Source organism: Arachis hypogaea, chromosome 15 (assembly GCF_003086295.3).
Source record: "Arachis hypogaea cultivar Tifrunner chromosome 15, arahy.Tifrunner.gnm2.J5K5, whole genome shotgun sequence".
Lineage (NCBI taxonomy): Eukaryota > Viridiplantae > Streptophyta > Magnoliopsida > Fabales > Fabaceae > Arachis > Arachis hypogaea.
The window spans coordinates 115,636,433-115,653,012 of NC_092050.1; the positions used below are offsets into that span (position 1 = coordinate 115,636,433).

Here is a 16,580-nt window from a genome sequence, read left to right on the forward strand (position 1 = left end):
AACTCAAACCATAAGCCAAGGTGGGAAAATCTACTCAACATCTATAATTGGCATTTTCACAAACACCTTGTATGCAAAAAAGTAAAATATGGGAAATTGCAAGGGAAAATAGAGAACTATAACCAACTATCAACAAAACTAAATATAAACAAGCAATCAAGCATAAAGAAAGCATGAAACATTAAATTCATCAATCAAAACTTCAAGAAACTCAAAATTGCAAATATGAACAAAGTAACTTGAACCAAAGGAAATGAAAGTAAAAGTGCTTTAATTAAATAGGAAATTGAGAGTACTTACAATTAAAGAAGCAAAATCCAAAATCAAAGCTTGCTATAAAAAGCTACAATAGAAATGGAAATAAACCCTAAGAGAGAATTCTACTCTACACTACTCCTACTCCTAATTGCTATGCTAAAATGTAAAAATGAGACCTCCTACCCTCATGCCTTCATATGGCTTCAACCCCCTTAATATAGCACTTCATTCCAGCCTTCCAAAATGGGCCAAGAGCCTTCAGAAATCGCACAGCATGTGTTTCATTAATGAAATCATGTACAGGGTCCTGTGCGTATGCACACTTGGCTGAAAGTTGACCTCTGCGTATGCACAGGTGCTTGTGCGCTCGCACACATGGAAATTCTTTCTTGTGCGCACGCACGCTTCCTTGTGCACACGCACACTTCGCTGTGTGTGCTTTTCCTTATTTTCTTCATGTTTTCTCCCTTGTACATGCTTTCTTCCACTTTTGGCTATCCATTCTTGCCTAATTAACCTAAAATCACTCAACAAACATGTCATGGCATCAAATGGAATAAAAGTGGAATTAAATTCACTCATTTAGGCACAAAAACGCATGTTTTTACATTTAGGTTCATTTTAGGAAAAATACACAAAAGTATGCTATTTTGGTGCTTAAGTGTGAGTTTATGTAATGAAATCCATCCAAATCAAGCTAAAATTTATTGGAAAATATGGACTCATCAGTCCGATTCCTCAATTACATGTTTTCACCTATGCTCAATTCTTATCTTGCAAGTTTATAAATTCTTTTCAATAACTCAATTCAATTGTGAATCACTACAAGAATATGGCCGATTAGCTACCACAAAAAGAGTCGTAAAGTCATCGCTAATCTGACGCAAAATATAATTTGTGATGGATTAACTACCGCCTAGCAGCTAATGCTTTCCTCGCTAATTACAAGTCGCAGATCAGTGAGGCAAACACAACAGTCGCTAATTCATTGGAAAGTTTTTTAGCTACCGATTAGATAGTCGCAAATCAATCACTCAAGTAAAAGCTAATTCCATTGAAGAAATGGACTAAACGATAGTCGCTAATTAGCTACAAACTCTACTATAGCAGACTCATCGATAAATGCAAGCTAACTTTGTAGACCAAATGGAATGATTAGTTGACGCTAATTAGTGAGGAATTTTTTCGAACATAACTCGTCGCAAGTTGTCCGCTAATATGATCGCAAATTTGTCACATTTTGTAGAAAATCCATAGCTAATCTTTGAAAATCCTTAATCAAATTTGTAGGAACATTGTCGCTAAACCAAAGCTATTCGAAATGATAATGTAGAGTTATGAAATAGTCGCTAACTTACTAAAATATAATATGTAGCCAATTACTTGTAATACTATCGCAAAATATCATCGCAAAGTCCTTTTAAACTAGTATTGATAGGTATCTCACAAATGTTTGTTGCAATAGAGTCTTTGATTTATTACCATCATCAACGAGTTTAGAATACCTATTTTGTTGCTATACTAAAATAAACCTCATTATTTTTTTTATTTCAGTAATTGAACTAAAAAATTATAACACATACAAATATAATTAGTTCATCAACATCAAAACTAAAGGCTCAGTTACAATGTCATGTAAAAGTAAGTATTTATTCACTTATTTAGAGATGTTTCAATTTAGCTGTACAAATGTGATCCTGCTTTTATAAAATTCATTATACATTATACATCTCAGTTTCTTATTACACATTGAAAATTAAAAAAAAATGAAAAATACAAATAAACACCACCTAAGACTTGGCAGTTGATACAGTAAGGTAAATGTATTAAACTGCATACTTGCTTCTTCAAAACTATAGGTTATCTACATTAGTATCTATGTTCGCAAACATAGTTGGTTGATTTGCTAAGATATTGCTGGGCAAGGTAGATATGTTATTTTTTGCATCATCCTCCCTTTTATTATTATGTATAAAATATGAGAAGAATCATCTATTTTAGTAAACTTGAAAGCATAAGCAAGAAAATGAAAAGAATATAAGCCTAAGAAGATTATAAACTACTTAACCAATCAATATATTCTACCAAAAATAGCAGTTTAAAGGTCACAAAAATCACTTCCAATGAGTAGGGAAAAAAAAGCAATAACATTGCAATTTCAAGAACAAAATATAAAATGCTTACCCTTAAAAAAGGAAGAGTCGTATTTATGTGCATTTGTTGATATATAGCAAGGCATCTGAAGAACTCCTATGTAGCTAAACAAATCATCACACGAGCACAAAGAAAGTAAGCAGTTTTTTCTTGTAAGTAAAGCATTTTACCAGAAAAAAGGAAGATACAGTATAAAACAGTACATCATTGAACAAAAGCATCTTCTCTTCGAGCAAATATTAGTATTTAAGATGAAGGATCTAGATTATGCCCACTAGTTGAAAATTAGGCAATATAGACATTATACATGGTTACTATGCGAAAATAAGGGGCTTGACATTCTTATTCTTATTACCAGCTACATAGTATAAACCCAAAGATTATTAACAACCATAAAATTGCAGCAGATAAAGATCTCACAATAGACTAGCATATGAGCTTTCCTCATCAAATCCAAGTGGATAGACTACTTTATCAATCTATAACAAAATTTGTCAAGAAAGCAATATGCTTTTTTCTGTGGCATGTGTCCATACTCCATCGTAAGAGTATTCAAAACTATTGCATCGGTATCATTGAGCCAAATAAGTCAAGTTGTTCAAAAGATGAGAAGAACTAAGAATCACAAATTCTCTTGTAAAAAAATTTATTGTTCAAAGACAAAGAAACGTAAAGGCCAACTCCTCCAACATGGAAAGCATGCAAAGTGAAATTTCAGTGTGTAAAGGTTAAAGACAAAACAGAGTACCTATTAAAACTATATAAAAGCAGAAATTATAGATCATGAGACCAACAAGAAAGACCAACCCCCAAATAAATAAGAAGTAACAGAATTCTAAGTTACCCAGCTGATTGAGTTCAGTTGTATGTTCTCATGACACATGGACACAGTTGACAAACTTTATATAGCTTCTTCTAGGAAAAACACAAACAATAGTTTCCAAATAACATGAGACAAGCAAGTAGATGGATTTATGTAAGAACATTTCTACCTAGCAAAATTCAAACATGAGTTATGAAATAGAAAATTCCAAATTTTTTCCACTACTTCAAAGTCAAACAAAACTATTTACCTTGCAGATATCAAGATTAGACTCATTCCTCCATGCTCCTCTCATAATCCTAGTATCATCAAAATTAAAACCTTTCTCTTGCACTGCATTAGGTGATCTTTTTTCCTGTAATGAAACATAACACATTATAACTGTGATCCCTGGACATAGACCTATTATTTTCTTACCCGTGCATAAACATCTTATGATCAAGGAAATAGAATCATAAAAATAGAAATTAAAAAATCAGAATCATAACAACAAACTCACAAACAGAACATCAAAAATTAGCATCATAGAAACAGAAATTCAAAACAAAATTAAAAAAATAAAAACCCTAATGAACAAAACAAAAAAAAGTTTGATGAACATATGCTTGCTCACCAAAAGAATGGGGATGTTTGTTGTCTTTGCAAATTGCAGCAAAGCTGAATTGCATCCTTTCACCTGTCACACACCTATATGACATGTCATATATCATGGAACCGGCATGTCATTTCACTGTATAAAAAGAAATAGCCAATGCACATTTGACGGTTTTGGTAATATAGATTAAATGAATCTTGAGTAGGGATGATATGGTTTGAATGATAAAGTAGGCCATTCATCTTAGAAACAAAATGAACAAATAAAATAATTTCAAGCAACAGAAAATCTACAAATCATACCACAGATGTTATCATTTTCAGTAAGATGCAAGTTAACAAGGAAATTTAGCAAGATAGATTCCCAACCTACATAATCCCTCCAAGACATCCCATTATTCCTTTCAAATATACAGAAGCAAGATAGATTCTCAAATCAATCACATTTTTAGTCACAATCCAAATCAAACTCAACAATCAGTCATTCTAAATTATTATAACATTTTTTACAATTATTCAATAAGCTTTATAGGCATTCTTAAATCAAAACTTTAATTTTAAAACGAAAACCCCTACCTCAATTTAGTCGAATCCATATGAATTAACCATGATAAACATGTTTATTTTGAATTTGCCACAGCAGCTATAATTCCAATGCAACCGGGACGGCGGCAGCAGCACCAACTCCGATTACACTCACAGCAACAATTTTGACAGTTCCAGTAGAACACAACAGTACTAAAATAGAGATATTGGCTATCATAATTTAATTAAGAACATAACAGAGAAACAAAATGGCAAACAGAATAAGAGTGGGAGCGTTACAGGGTTATGAATACAGGTTCAGTATCAAAACGAAGAGGCTGGTACAGTCGCTTCCCTCCCCCAGTGACAAGCTCCAACTGTAACGATTCTAATGAATACTGTGTAATAAAAAACATTAGAGGCAGAGACAGGGTCATTCTAAAGCAACAAAGGGTTCATAGATGGTGACTCTGGTAACAAGGGCACAACTGACTCACCAGTAAAGACGGCGGCAACCAAGGTTTCCAGCGACGGCAGCAGAGGAACGGCTCCTCCTCGGTCACGTCACTTTCTCTCACGCATCCGTTTCTTCCTTTCTGCGACAGCGTCGATAGCGACCTCCTCTCCCTATTCGGATCCTCCCAGTGACGGCTCTAACAATGGCAGCAGCAGCAAACCCTAATGGCAACGGGAACAAGGTGCGACGGCGACGGCTGAAGTGGCAGCGACGAACCTTAGCAGTGGCGGTGGCGGTTCGGCGGCGTGAAGGCATGGCGACACGGAACAGAGCCTCCCTCCTTCCCTAGTTCTCGCGTTCTCTTCTCCCTCACATCAGACTCTCTCTCTCTCTCTCTCTCTAGGTCACTCCTCCACCTCCACTCTACGGCGACGGCAACGATGGTGGAACCCTTGCCAGTGCCGTCCCTTCCCTCTCTTCCCTCTCTTTTTCGTTTCTCCGCCCTTCTGGTTTTCCCCCTTCTCTTGATTCTTTTCTTTTCTTTTCTTTTTGTCAAAACCGGACTGGATTGACGATTCAACCATAAAACCGGTGAACTAGACCCTAAACCGGTGAACCGAACCCTAAACCGATTCGGTCCGCTGATTGAACCGATCAAGGTTGAGAACCGGTGCGAACCGATCAAATCCAAAGTGAATCGGTAAAAACTGGTCAAACTCGGTAAAACCAGTTCGACCGAACCGCTGGAAGTTAAAAATTTTTAAAATGGATGGGGTGGGTTTCGATCCCCTGTACTCAATGAAAAAGGAGCAAGTCACAACCACCAAGCTGTCACACTTCTGGTTAATTTGTTTACAAATTATATTATATACATAGATATCTTTTATCAAATAATTTATTTCTATTTAAAATGGGTGGGGTGTCACACTTCTAGTTAATTTGTTTACAAATTATATTATATACATAGATATCTTTTATCTTTTATCAAATAATTTATTTCTATTTAAAATGGGTGGGTGGGTTTTGAACCCCTGTCCTCAATGAAAAAGGAGCAAATCACAACCACCAAGCTGTCACACTTCTAATTAATTTGTTTACAAATTATATTATATATATATAGATATCTTTTATCAAATAATTTATTTCTATTTAATTTATTTTAATTTTATTTATAAACTCACTTATTTTTAAATTAATTATATTTTTATTTAACAATAACTATAAATTTACTTTTTTTCTTTTCATAATTATATAATATCTATTAATATTTTTTTTAATAAATACTTGTAGTATATAATAGTATAATAGATATAAATTAATTAATAGATTATTAAAATTTGAAAATAATTATTATTTTAATATAAAAACAAAATAAAATATTTATGATAGAATAAAATTAACAAAATACTCATTATTCCTGTTTCATATTATTTTAGAATAGCTAGATATTCTTAAAATATTAGTAAAAATATGTATTTTAAATTTTAATTTTAATTTTTGATTATTTTTTTATTTTTATTTATATAGTACCGGGTTAACCGGTTCAACCAGTACCCACCGTTGAACCAATAACTCAGTAACCCATTAACTTGATCGGTTCGATTATCGGTTCGGTTCTGACAACTATGCTTTAAAGTGTATGTAGGTTTAATTTGAAAATTAGGTTAGAGTTAGGTTTAAGAAAAAAATAAAGATAATATGAAGATTTTAATAAAATTATAAAGTAGAATAGTAATTTATAATTAAATTTATTATAATAAAATTATTTTAGGAATATATAAAAATATTTATTGTTAAATTTATAAATTAGGCTTAAGTAATTATTTTTATTTAAAATTAAAAATAATTTAATAAATATTAAAAGATTAGTTCTATATCTTGTTTTGAGAGGAGGTTGTTGAAATTTTTTTGAGGTATTATGGTAAATCAGAGATATAAATTAAACGGAGGCATATATTACAAACTCTACCAAATTCAAAAACGTTACAAAGATCTGCCAGAAGGACAAGTTCATGTAGTTTGAATGAGGTTCATTCGAATTACACAAACTAAGAGTAATTCGAAGCAATCCAATTCAAAAAACCAAGAGTAACAATTCGAATTACAAGTGATCAACACAAATTAAATTGGACCAATTCGAATTATGCATGTATGAATTACAGAGGTAATTCAAATCACTTGATTCGAACTACACACGTTTTGTGATATAATTTGCAATACTCTTATGGCTATTCTTTTATTAAAAAATTAATAATTTAAAAATCAAAAAAATATTTTATTCCATGCATTAAAAAAAACTAACAAAATATTTAATTACGAGACTTTTTCAAAAGATTTATGAGCTATCAATTTGAATTTCATACAATACTCTTCTGTCCATTCTTGATAGTTCATGAATATTTTTTGATAAATTTATTTAAATTATACCACAAAAAAATATTTTATTCTATGCAAAATAATTTTAAAAAATGGCTTAAAAGATTTTAGGAGTAATATAAAAATTTGTAATGTTCTAGTGACTTAGATAAATACATGCATGTACACGAATTTTAAATAATATACTCTACATAGTTAATAATAATTTAGAAATCAAAGAAAATATATTTTTATCATTTATTTACCTAAGTCACTAGGATATTAGAAATTTTTATAGTACTCCTAACATCTTTTAAGCCATTTTTTTAAACTATTTTTCATGGAATAAAATATATTTTTAATTATTTTGCATGGAATAAAATATTTTCTTTAATTTCTAAATTATTATCGACTATGTAGAGTATTTTATTTAAAATTTGAGTACATGCATCTATTTACCTAAGTCATTAGAACATTACAAATTTTTATAGTACTTCTAATACTTTTGAAGTCATTTTTTTAAAATTGTTTTGTATAGAATAAAATATTTTTTGTGGTATAATTTAAATAAATTTATTATAAATTTTATTAAAAAATATTTATGAACTATCAAAAATGGGCAGAAGAGTATTGTATGGAATTCAAATTGATATCTCATTAATATTTTGAAGAAGTCTCGTAATTAAATATTTTCTTAGCTTTTTTTTAATACATGGAATAAAATAAATATTTTTTTATTTTTAAATTATTAATTTTTTAATAAATTTCTTTAATAAATTATTAATTTTTTAATAAAAGAATGGGTAGAAGAGTATTGTAAATTATATCACAAAATGTGTGTAGTTCGAATCAACGTGATTTGAATTACCCCTGTAATTCATGCATGCATAATTCGAATTGGTCCAATTCGATTTATGTTGATCACTTGTAATTCGAATTGGATTGCTTCGAATTACTCTTGGTTTGTGTAATTAGAATGAGTCTCGTTTGAACTACATGAAATTGTCCTTCTGGTAGATTCTTGTAGTATTTTTGAATTTGGTAGAATTATATAATATATGCCTCCATTTGGTTTATATCTATGATTTACCTTAAAAAATATTATGTTAAATTTTAAAGTGGAAAAAAAATAAAAAATATATAATATTTGTTATAAATTTATTTTTTTATAAATAATATTTGGTATATGTTTATAACAATCATTTTTTAGTGTTCTATAAATTTAGTATTTATAGAAAAAATTGTTTAAATTTGTATGATTATTTATAATTATTTGTATATGTATCTTTTAATTTGTATAATTATTTAAATAATATTAAAAAATTATTGTTCAATAAAAAATTGTTGTAATAGTTTTGAAATCGTTCTTTAAATTAGTCAAAGAGAACAGTTTGATTTTGTTACTATAGCGTAATGAAAGATTGAATTTTAACAGCAATACTATAAAAACCGTTGTGTAAGATCATCTAATAGAATGTTTTAAAGTGTAGCATTTTGGCATCGATTTTTATACGTTTCTTTTGTACAATTATTTAAACAATAATAAAAAATCGTTGTTTAAAAACAAAGCAAGATAACTGTTATAAAATCGTTCTTTAAAATAGTCAAATAAAGAGAACAGTTTTAGTTTGTTGCTATAAAATAATGAAAAATTGAATTCAACAGTAACACTATAAAAAACCCTTCTCTAAAACTACCTAAGAGAACGGTTTTAAGGCATTTCAAATTTTAGCGTTGCTAAAACCTATATTTGTTGTAGTGTCAAGTAAACGAGCTAGTCTGATGAATTTAGCTCATTTTGACGATCTTAATTTATAACGCCCTAACTACCAAAGCTCACGCTTCCGGCTGCGCTACTCTGATAGCTTGGACATTACGACGACACTTATACTATTTAATATTAAAATATGAGCCTGTTTAAAACTTTAAACTGTGAAACCGCTCCCAAAAATACTTTCATCCGATAACATACATCCATAGATACCATACAACTTACAAAAACTCATAAAGAGTACATCCATATATACACACATATATATAAATAACATTACAAGCATTAACCAATACAATTCCTATCCCTCTTACAGAATATATCAAGATAAAGGCGAGGGTATAACAAGTAATAATCTAAAGCAATACAGAGCATTTCAACAACTAAATAAACTCTTCGTGACTTCTGCGCCCATATCCTGAAAGGGAAAAAATGTAGGGGGTGAGAACATCATCCTCGAAAGGGTTCTCAATAGAGGGTTTTTGGGAATTACTGTAATAGGATACGTGAAGATAAACCGTACCAGTGATTAATAACCGTCTTATGCCCCTTTTCAAAAACAAAGGTTTACAATAAAAGAGAAATCTGAAATCCTTTTCTGAAAGAGGAAACTGTTCATTTAAAACGATATTCAAAAGCCTTTCAAAAGGTTTATCTATGCTGAACCAAACTAGCCTTTCATACATTTCCAAACCATAACCACAAAACCGAAACCAACCATCGGTTCATCTCAATTCAACCACGGCTCTAGGCCCAAATAATCCATCCAACAACTAATCACCACAATCCAACAGAGTCCCAGTTGCAAACATAGATAGGAAGTTCAAGCACAAGCAAACAGTTACAGCAAGTAGAACAAGTAACAGTTAATCTCAAGTAATCACGTAGGCAAACCAAGTACAATATGCACACGCAAAAAATGTCACATAGATGCATATGATGCATGCCTGTCCCTAGTGGCTGATGATATCATCTGTCGGTTATAGAGCCAACCCGACAAGTCCTGGTAGCTAACCATTGGACTGTCCCTCTGTCGTGCATCCCCAACTCGAGTTATACTCATCATAAGTTTGATCATAATCATGATCCATATCCATCTCCCTCACTGGTGAATATTTATGGGGGCGAGCTCATCCGGGACTTTCACAGTGCCCGGCCACACTTACGACATAGGGTCAGCAGAGTCTCGAGTCTCCACCTGGAGCACGTGGTGGCTAGCCACTGCTTTCTTCCAGGGAACTCGTGCCTCTGATAGTGGAAGTGCAAATCACAATTATCAATAATTCAGCATATACATGCATTCATTCTCAACCATGGATCAACATCCATCTCAGCCATCCGGCTCACGGTTCAGTCCAGAACCAGCCAATATTCATAATCATACATAGCCATTCCGGCCCACGGTTCAATCCAGAACCAGCCAATATTCATAATCATACACAGCCATTCCGGCCCATAACAAAACAGCACTTCCACCATTCAACATCATCAAATTCATAAAATCAGCATTTAAGCCATAAATCACTTTTCTCAAGTCATTTCACTTTGAAATCAAATTTCAACTATTTTCAGCCTTGGCTTTAAAGATCTCATTTCTCAAATCATCTCAGGCTCATAAGCCACTTTTACTCAAGGTAAATTCCCCTTTTAAAAATAATGCCAATCTCGGTACCCTCTTTCCAAAACTTCCATAATCATGGCAAGTTAAAAATCTCTTTGAGATATTCAAAATCACCCATCCAACAATGGGATTTTATAACAAAAGTTTCTCGGCAAGTCCCAAGTCTTTAGGGGAGAATAACATAACTCATTTCGCCAAATTCATTTAAAATCATTAAAACATTGGCTTTCCGATTTGAGTAATAAAATAGGATCTAAGCCAAATCGAGTCACGTAATCATTTACTTCTTTCGAAGCCGTTTCCTTTACTTAGGCAAAACCAACTTCAACCCCCATGATAAATTCTAGAGCGTTTCATCTGTTCAAAATTGCCTTAGTCTTGCAAGAATTCAGAATTCAAAGAGTACTTAAAACCTTTCTCAAAACATTTCAAAATGAAACTTGTCAATAGACATTCAGGTCCTTTCAAAATCATTAAAACTTCTTTAATTGAAACCCCCAAGTCAAATTCAAAGGCATAAACCCTTTTCACATTCAAACAGCTTTAAAACACAAGTTTCATCTAAATAACTTTCCCCTGAAGGAGATACAATGCCTTTCTTAAGAAGCAAGATTAAATCACAATTTCCTCTTTACTAACTCATTTCGAAAGCATGAATCATCCTTTTCTTGATAATTCAAATAAAATAGTAAAAGTCTTTAACTCATCATTTGCCAGACAACATTTCAATAAAGACTCGGATTTTATAGAAATTTCGGCAGCACCTCCCCTAAAACTTGGACTTTGCCACCTGGTTCGGGTCCCAACTAAACCGTTTCACAATCCTTTTCAACAGCCCAAATTTCAAAATCAGTCCAAGGCAAGCCAAAATCCAACAGTCATCTCAATTCCATATTTCAAGAAAACTGTTTCAACATTAAATCATTATCAGCCGAATAAACTCATTTCTAAAGCTTTAAAGAAACGGTTCAGCAACAATCATTTATCAAAAACCAGATCATTTAAAGCCAGCCAGGCTGAAATCAAGAGTGTATTCTATTTTACACATTCTCAAGAAAATCCATTCAATTCAAATCAATTTCCAACGGATTCAACTCGATCTCAAAGATTTAAAAGAATCAATTTCAAAAGCATTTCGTTTCACAAAGCCACACAATAGTCAAGTCAAACAAACACCCATAATCATACAAAACAACCAAACAATACATAGGACTGATACAATCACCAAATACACATCCTCACATCAGTACCCATATGTAATAATTCCAATATACAAAATATAGTTTTCGGAAAGCGCCCCTACCTCAAAACGCAATTCCATAACCCAAACACCTCATCAAGTCCTTTCCGCCTCAACCCAAACTGACGGCAACCAAAACCTCAGCTCCCAGCCACTTTCGCAATAACCATAGCAACACTAATCGCAACATATAGTAATCAGGACTCGATCTCACGTTGCCAAAACTCATATTCATTAACCAAACACAACCGAATACTAACGGGAGGCTTTTTCGAAACATAAGATACTTACTGTAATACGAAAACGAAGCAGCTGTTATTTCGAACAGGCCCGGCAACAGCTCTGGCAGCGGCCAGAAGCTCCGGTGGATCAACTATAAAAACTGCGCAGTATTAAAACCTTCTCAAAATCCAAAAAGGCAGAAACCTCAAATAAAACCCTTACCGGCATACTTTTCCGGCGACGGCAGCAAGGTCTCAACTGGCATAAGCTCAGCCCGGAGCTTTGGCGGTGGTTTCAGCAGCCACAACGACTTCTCCGGCGACCGTACACAGCGGACTCCAACCACAGCGGCGGCTAGGAGGCCGGCGGCCGTGGCGACAGCTTCTGACGGCAGCAAGGGCGGCAGAATAACCTACCACCATCGCGCATCACCCTCTCTGTATGCTCCCTCGTGCGCGTTCTTCTCCCATTCGTGCCTCCAACGGCACCGACGAAGGCAGCTTCTGTGGCGACGGCAAGGAGGTTCGGCGACGGCAAGGAGGTCCGGCGACGGAAACACAGGCGGAGATGGCTTCCCTTGTCGCGCTCTCCCTCTCTCCCTGCTGTGTAAAACTCCAATTTCTCTCTCCCTCTGTGCCTGCTGGCAGTGATAAGGTGGCGGTGGCAAACCCTAGCAGTGGCGGCGGCACGGCGTGGACGCGGTGGTGATGAAGGCGCGGCGGCTTCGAGCCCGTGACCACCCACATTCGCGAGCCAACCCCTTCTCGGTTCTGTTCTCCTTACCGACGGCGCAAACGGGAGCGCGATCGGCGGCGAGCTAGACGTGGTGGCAGAACGCGGCTGGCCGGCGAGCTGCTGCTTTCCTGGTGCTCTTTCTTCCTCCGGATCTCCTTTTCCCTAATTCCCCCTTTCGTTTTCTTTGCTTCTTTCTTTCAGGGATAACAAAGGAAACTACGTGTGTTGAACTTGTGAAGGAGAAAGGGAACTCAGCGGCTAAAGGAGTTAAGTTAGGGAAGGGTTTCATTTTGATAATTAGGGTTAAGGGCATTATGGTAATTTCACATAAAATTGGGAATAATATAGTAATTGAAACCCAATGTAAATTCAACACTAATTGTATATGGAAAAATACTATTTGCTCATCAATTTTACCAATTATTTTCAATAAAATTCCCAAATCTAAAAATTAGAAATAATACACTTAATTTCTTCCTTTTTTCAAAATAGCAGTATTATATTTAAAATATTAATTATTTAATTCAAATCATATAAAATTCTTATCATTTCGTAACTGTCAACTTTATAATTTTAAATATAGAAAATAATCCAATAACTGTAAAATTGGATAATAATCATAACTTATCTCAAATTCAATAAATCAAAACTCGCCTTAATTCTCTTTAATAAAGAATTTCTGAAATTAAAGCTACAAAAATACTGAATTTGAAATTAGCTGATAATAGCCATTTTTCAAAAGTTCTGGGTCTTACATAATTAATTCAAGAACTAACTTAGATTAATCTTTATTGAATGAATTCCAAAATGATTCTAATTAATAATAAAACTTGTATGATCATATGCAAGTAAATCCTCATATATAACAATTTAATTATCTTATCTATTATATATTTTTATAGTATATTTTGTGATTGAAACTTATCAACATTATGTTCTTATTTTCTAAAAATATTGAATTTTTAAATTTGTCTTTAAATTATATTAATTTTAAACTTCAATTCAAATTAATAGAAAAGTTTCCATTAAAAATAACAACAAATTTGTGATTTAATTGGAAAAAAATCTTTTTTAAGGAAAAGCTTTTGATTTCAATTGTTTGTGAAATTTTTTAGAATTGACATCTTGCTAAAATATTGTAAGTTATTAGTTATTAAAAATTAGCTAGCTAATTATTAGTCACGACTTTCAGACTTTAATTAATCTCTCATTTAAAATTGCTTTAGGTTAGTGACATAATTATGACAAATTATATTAGCGTGCTTGGCAAATTTGCTTCAAACTTATCATGAATTTTCCATAGTTTTATATAGAGGTTAGTGATTAGTAACAACATGAAATAAGGACAAAATAAGGACTAATGTTTTTTCTACACAAATTAGTAGCAACATGAAATAAGCGAGAAAAGTCTATCAGTTGTTAAATGGTCACTAATTCCTCACTAAATAAGCTTTTGATTTGTGACTCAATTGCGACCAGATACTTCTAAAATTTGTTCGATTAGCTTTGGATTTGCTATAACTCTGCGACAGATTTCCAACGAGATTAGCGAGTAATTTGCTACAAAATAGGTAGGATATAGCTTTTGTTTTGCAACAAGATTGCAGTTGCCAAGTCACTCGCTAAATTAAACTTGCGACAACTTAGCGACAAATATATTTTGCCCGCTAATCAGCGACTTGAAATCAGCGAATAAAGTGTGTCAGTTGTTAAATAGTCGCAAATTTCTTGCTACTTAAGTCCTAGACGCTCAATATCCATGTGTCCACTTTAGCGACTAATTAGCAAGGAACACTTCCCTAACTGAATGATTTATCTGTTGCGACGAGTTAACGATGACTATTTTCTGTCGCTATCCTGATTTTGAATTTTACAATATTATGTGACAAATTAGCGAGAAACTAGTTGCTCGCTAAAAAATAAAAACCTTGGTGACTAATTAGCTAGGAAATTATCCGTCGCAAAATGCATTTGAAGTCTTCGTGACGGATTAGCTAGGAACATTGTTCCTTGATAATTAGCCTTTTCGCACAAAGTTTATTTAGCGACGAACTAGTGTGTGAATTGTTTCTCGCTAATTGTATATCAAACGCTTGCGACAGAATAGTGACAATAATATCCCTCGCTACTTTACTTTTATTTGATTGACTCCTAAGTGAATGATTTGCTAGAACATTGTCACTCGCTAATTAATTTGTGACAAATTAGCGTGGAAACTTCCCCGCTCTTTTTTTAGCTACAAAAATCAATTTGCGAGAAACAAATGTACTTGTGAATCTCTTGCTAATTAGTTGCTTTCTCAAATTCGGATATTTTGTGACCGCTCATTATTTTTGTCGTTAGTGCGTCACTAATTCCTCACAAGTTAGTGACAGATTAGTGACAAAAAATATTTTTCGCAAAAATTTGTCGCTAATTTATCAAATTCTTGTAGTGGGATTTGACTTAATTGAAATTACTTTAGCCATTATGTTTATATATGTATTCTTGGAGTTTGATTTATTTTGACTAAGTGGTTGCATTCATATAGGTAGATTGCATATAGATAGTTTTCTTGCTTTGAATAAATGTAATTCCCCTTCTTATCTTTCTTTGGTATAGCATGAGGACATGTTATTATTTAAGTGTGGGGATGTGATGAATCCATATTTCATGATATTTATTTTCTTTATTTGGGTGGATTTCATCAACTTTTCTTGCACTTATCCATTGAAATAGCATAGTTTCATGATTTCTTCCTAAATGGTACTTGAAAGTGAAAACATACTTGTTAGACCTTTTAATTGATAAATTTTATTCACTTTAATCCCATTCGGTGCCTTGATGTATTTGTTACGTGATTTCAGATTTCTAAGGTAAGTATGGGTTGAAGAAGTGAGAAAAAGAGCATGCAAAAGAGAAGAAACCATGAAGAAATGAAGTTTGGAAGATTCAGCATCCATGCGTGCGCACAATGACACGTGCGCACACACAAGTGCGAGCTTGGTTATCAACAAAAAGAGATGCATATGTTTTAAGTAAGAGATGCATGAGTGTTTACCCATTTTTCTAAATTTTCCCAATGAATACCCAAAGAAAACTAACTACTAATGTTTTCCCACAAATTTCCCCACACTTAATTGACACACACTCTTCAAACCCAAGCTAATCAAAGATACAATTCATGGACATAATGGTCTTTTGCTTAGGGTGAATGATGTGCTTAAAATTAGAACAAAGGGGAATTAAAGGCTCAAAAGTGGTTTACAAAGATAGGTGTAAGGGTTGGCTATATGGATTAAGTGAGTTTAATCAAAAATAGCCTCAATCATACTAAATGCATTCAAAGTACCAAATATAGGACATAAAGAATCAACAAATCTAAGATCACAATCATAAAAGGAGTATAGCACACAAGAACAAAATTTATGGTTGAAAAAATGTGCAACCATCCAATTAAATCTCAAATCTCACTAGGTGTTTTTGTTCAAGCTCTTTTCTATGTTCCATAAAAATACTTCAAGCAAGTTGAAAAACAAATTTTCAAATCTAATCAATGGAACACCCTAAAAGGGATTTCTTAAAAATTCTTTGTTGTCTTACCAAACTTATTTACTCTATCATGCAAATGCAAATGCAAATATTTACTACCATAAACTACAAGAAAGCTAAGATATATACAAGCAACTAAGCAAAGTATAATGCAATAAAATACTAACAAATATTTACAAATTCACAAAAAAAAAAACATAACTACTAAAGACTAGAAAAATAGTGTAAAGTGTTGAGAAAGAGAAATTCACGCCCCGGAGTTGCGAATCCTCCCCCACACTTAAACGTTGCACA

The 16,580-nt window shown here is 33.0% G+C and overlaps 1 long non-coding RNA gene across 1 annotated transcript; it reads right to left on the reverse strand.

Moving 5' to 3' along the window:
- Positions 1-1,887: 1,887 nt before the first annotated feature.
- On the reverse strand, positions 1,888-5,333 carry LOC112750506 (uncharacterized). The gene is made up of 6 exons (XR_003175866.2): positions 4,852-5,333; positions 4,655-4,752; positions 4,406-4,567; positions 3,849-3,922; positions 3,486-3,590; positions 1,888-2,516 (listed from the first exon to the last, which is right to left on the reverse strand). It is a non-coding gene; the product is annotated as an uncharacterized lncRNA (long non-coding RNA).
- Between the last annotated feature and the right edge of the window lie 11,247 nt (positions 5,334-16,580).